At 34.7% G+C, this 5,000-nt stretch overlaps 1 long non-coding RNA gene across 5 annotated transcripts; it reads right to left on the bottom strand.

The window, feature by feature from the left end:
* Positions 1-272: 272 nt before the first annotated feature.
* LOC139857593 (uncharacterized) lies at positions 273-4,605 on the bottom strand. 5 transcript variants are annotated; one of them, XR_011762606.1, is made up of 6 exons: positions 4,272-4,605; positions 4,058-4,114; positions 3,493-3,960; positions 3,251-3,400; positions 1,842-3,161; positions 273-825 (listed from the first exon to the last, which is right to left on the bottom strand). It is a non-coding gene; the product is annotated as an uncharacterized lncRNA (long non-coding RNA). The 5 variants fall into 5 exon arrangements; XR_011762607.1 differs by having other exon boundaries at positions 3,493-3,876; positions 3,961-4,114; XR_011762608.1 differs by having other exon boundaries at positions 1,842-1,976; positions 3,044-3,161; positions 3,493-4,114.
* Positions 4,606-5,000: the final 395 nt, after the last annotated feature.

A 5,000-nucleotide genomic window follows, 5' to 3' on the forward strand; every position in this document is an offset into this window, starting at 1 on the left:
TACACACAACATATAGAACTATAGAAGCAACAACTAAATACTGTGAGGGTTAACAAATGATTAAAGCAGCAGTCACGATACCCTGCAACAACAACAAAGCATTCGCTAGTAGCATGACACCCATCAACCCAATAGCAAACATGATTGAGGAGTTTTAGAAGTAGACTCTTGGATCCGCCAACCATTGTTACCAATCAAATTTCTTCTTACCATAGAGGGTTGAAATCTTCAAAGTTGTTGATTTGAATCTCGTTTAAGGTTACCGCTATGCATCTCTATTTATTCTTGAATACCTTTTGATTAAGGTAATCGGTCACCCTATGCTTCAATTTACACACATTCTCTAACCCTACCATTTGTAAACCTTCTCGTAAACATCCATAACGTGTTTGCAAAGAATGAGATAATGGTCTATAGATTCAAGTCCATCATCACAAGTGGAACAACAGACCGAACTCAAGTCAATCCCACTTTTATCCAACTCAATGCAAACCAGAAGTCTCTTTAATATTACCCTCCAAATAGAAAATCCAAAGTTTTTATAGGTAGTAACTTATTAACTTATTTCTCAATTCTCATACTCTATATAAATGTGTTACCTGTATGTTCCATATCATCCATTGTAGCCGCTAACCTCTTTATTGAGAATACACCTTTAGAATCTAGCAGTCACACCAATTGGTCATTGCTTCTTTTTATATGTGGAATATAATTCATCTCAACAAGTAAAGTCAGCACCTCATCGTTAGTTCATCCAACTGGGTTTCTAGACCAGTTTCCATGAAAATATAGCAGTCACACCCATCGGTCAATAACAATCAATTTCTGCATGTATCAAATCATAGGTTAATGATGCATCATTCCACAATTCACACAAACGTCATAGAATTACTTTTAAAGTTCTAAACGTCCTTGAATACCAAGAAACGCATATATGAGATTGTCAATAACGATTAATTCCTGCAGGTATCAAATAATATAGGTTAATGATGTATCATTCTACAATTCACACAACATCATAGAGTTTCTTTTCAAGTTCTACTTATGCTCGTGGATCTATGACATCTTCATATGACTACAAAAACATTTCTGATTTGAGAGGTCTAACATATATTTTAAGTAGAATAATAGCAAACACGTTATTCATGAATTAGTGGCTTCTAAGGAAAGTTGATGCAAAGAAACAAAACACAACCACATCAAATATGCAAATCATAATCTGCAAGATATCATCTAACTAAATAGTTAATCAGTGACATTAGTAGGCTATCTATATGTATATATGAATCATCATACAAAAAATGTTAGTAAATCTCTAATCACCTTAATAATTAAGGCAACTTTGCACATGCTAACTATATTCGTACATTAAGATGATACAGCATAAGAACTCACTTGTTTAGCGACACAACACTGTAATTAAACATTTTATGTTTGAATACAGGTGCAAATGAATTTATTCTATAACTTTATTTCTCTCACACATTTCATCAAACACCTTTCACGCAATCTCATCCGATCTTAGAAACGAGAAAGCAACACATATATATCAAACAAAAAATTCAACACTTTCATGATACTTTCAACACATATATATCAAACAAAAAATTCAACACATACATATCAGAAACGGGAAAGCAATACTGACTAATGTGAACGCTCCCTTATTTAACACTTTCATGATACTTTGCATACTGAACAAAAAATTCAATTCGAGTAAACGTACATATCAAAATCCCAACCAACAAATACGGAGTAGAAAAACAGAAAGAAAGAAAATATTATATCGATCGATATTAAAATTAAAATCATAAAGAAATAGTAGAAATCGTTTGGATTACCTTGATTGAAGATTTGAATTTGAATACGGGAGAGAAGATGAAGCAAAAGAAGCAACTGTGTTGGTTTCCAAGAAAATGACAGGCTTGGAGAATATGCACTTTAGTGAGGTGGTGAAAGTAAATTTTTTTAATCTTCTGAAAAGTCATAACACGTAAATGCATATGTATAAATATTAATTTATTTAATTATTAATTAAGTATTAAATATAAATATACATATACATATACATATATAAATAATTGAGTGATTAAAAATAATTATTACATCAGCCAAGGGCATGTGGTATTGATAAGTGCTATTTAAGGGAAGAAGAGGCTGCCTAATGACATCAGCATTATCCCCTTATTATATACAAGTAAGAATTGATTGAAAAAACTCTCCAAATTCTCTCAACGGCTATAATGTCCTCTTCCAAATTCTCTCACACTTTTCAAACTTTCAAACCCTCATATCCAAATTCAATCCATATTACTAAACAGAATCCAATCTTCCAACATAAACATAAATCTCAATCTGTTAACCATCCCTCTTATCCCAAAAAATCGACAATTTTTTTTGGGTGGCTTATCAAGATATATTAATCCTTCCATTATTAAGAATGTTTTTCAAAAGTTTGGTACTGTACTTGGCATATCATGGAAGCAAGATAGAGTGTTTGCTTTTGTTAAGTTTGCAAATGTTCATCAAGCTGATCAAGCCGTTCAAAAGATGAATGGAAAATTACTCAATGGAAGATTTCTTTTCGTCGGTTACGCTAAAAAAGATCTTAATAGAAACTTCTTTTTTCAAGAAACCCATAAACCTCAACCTGTACATTCTAGTTTCACAATTCCAACTATAAACTTATCTATTAATCTTGAGATGACTAATCGACTAAATTTAACGGCTCTGATTGCCGATAGTAAACCCATCAGAGCCATCAAACTGTTTAAATGGCTAAAAAGCCGATTCATCGCTATCGATTCGATTGCAGCGTGGGGTGTTTATGGTTATATCGTTTGTTGTAGCGATGAAGATAGTTTCAAAAGAATGACGATGGGTCCTACTTTGAGTGAGCTGGAATTCATTGAAGTTATTCCTATGATTCTAAGGAAAAATAAATTTTCAAGGATTACTAAACTTGCTATAAAGGGCATTCCTTTTGATTGCTGCTCCTCAGATTGTGCAATCGTAGCGGCTAATTCGTTTGGAAGAGTCTTACACATCGATAGGCTGTCCCATTCCCTCAAACAAGCTGATACTCTGTATGCTTTGATTGAAGCTATGGATCCTGCTCCAATTTGTACTTATACCAAAGCTAATGTTGCTAATATCGCTACCTGCAATTTGTGGGTGGAAGAATTAGTTGAAGACGAGGTCATTGAAACTGTTAGTGACGAAATCATTGACGAATATAACGAGTACTTACAGAGTCTGTGGATCTTAATAGTAAAGCTCAAAACTTTTATTCAGATCCGGTATCGGATCCTAATTTGCAGGTGGATGAAAATCATTTGGAAGAGGGTGAAGTGCTCATTTCAGATGAAAACTTCAACTTCAAAACACCTCAAAAAGTAAACTGCACCAAAGAGGTAATTAGTCCTAAGGAGATACATGTTTCAATGGAAAAAGTTTCTAATGCTATTAAAATTCAAAAGGAGAAAGGAGTACAGTTCAAACGATCGGTTGATGATATTAGGACTTCTCTATTTTCTGTAAAAGGGATGTGTGAGGTGCAAAAGTCTTTTGACAAAAAAGAAAAGGTTTCTGCTGCTTTCTCCAATCTTCATAGTGTTCCTTTTACCTTAAACGTTCATGATTATCCTACCCTGGTTAACACCAACGCCCGTGGTCATATTTATCCGCATAACCCTTCCTCTTCCAAAAGCAATAATACCAATCTCCCTCCTGCAACATACCATGCCACTTTTAACAATGTGCATTCTTTCGCTTCAAAAGTTTCCGATAATAACCCATCTGGACAAGAATGCTCTCAAAAACCGTCATCTTCTAAGCTACAATCTTCCAAGCAGCCTGTTCTCATCCCTTCACCAGCTGCAGCAAATCCTCACCACACTGATCAATGCTATGGAAATTCTTGCAAGAAATCGTGTCAAGAAATCAAATCAAGATGTTTACCTGTTGAACAACCTGTACAATCTTTTGTTCAAAACAAAAAAAGGCGGTTTTAAGAAATCATCCAATGATAATAACAACAATTGGGTGGACGAGGTACCAAATTTATCCGACTTATTCGACACTTCCAGCGAGATCCATCACGTTGTAGGAAATTCTGCAAATATCAAAAATCATCACTCAAACGGTCATCAATTTGCTTCTAAAAAATTATCATACAAAGAAGAATTGTACAATTTTGGGGTGTTGATGGATAATATGGCCAGCGATGATACTCCGGTCAAGAATCATAATTCAAGAGGCTGATTTCCTACCTTTCTCTCTTCCATCTGTCTTCCGCCTTTTCCTTTATTATGATTCTTTAACAATCGATCTTTTTACTTGTTTTCTTTCAATTTAATTGTTTCAATTTCCTTTGCTTTTTTTCGGTTTCTGGCCATTTGCTTCAGCCTCTTTATCTTCGCTTCCTTCATATCTGTTGCCTTCGAATTGCTGTTCTTTCTCTCTCACTGATGATTTGCCTTCGAATGGTTTGGGGTGTTTTGTGTTTTCAACTCGTGACGTTCTTCTCTCAAGCGTCTGTTTTGTTCTTAGGGTTTGTGCCCTAATCTCACTTTGGGGAAGATGCTTTGTGCCAAGCCGATTCGGTTTTTTTAGTTGCTTGGGATCCTGAGCCTGTTAAGCTTGGTAGGCCTCTTCTTTGGATTTGTTTGGCTTTAAGCCCAGTTATTGCCATTCTACAAAGTGTGGAGTTATAAAGTAGGCCTAACAACTAGAGGGCTTTTAAGCCTTTCAATGTCGGGTTTAGTGTTTCATTTAGGTGTATTTTTCCCGATTTTCTTTCAATTTTTGTCTTTTCGTTTGGGCTCACATGCCTCTTACATTGTATTATGTTCGTTTTTCTTCATCGATCCGATGAAGGTTTGCTTAATATAATTTCTTTTTCGCCGTAAAAAAAAATATATATATATAAGTAAGATAAGATAAGACCATTCATAACCGGACGTCAGTTCCATCCGTCAGATAACATGGAATTAACTGGC

Source organism: Rutidosis leptorrhynchoides, chromosome 7 (assembly GCF_046630445.1).
Source record: "Rutidosis leptorrhynchoides isolate AG116_Rl617_1_P2 chromosome 7, CSIRO_AGI_Rlap_v1, whole genome shotgun sequence".
NCBI classification, from domain to species: Eukaryota; Viridiplantae; Streptophyta; class Magnoliopsida; order Asterales; family Asteraceae; genus Rutidosis; species Rutidosis leptorrhynchoides.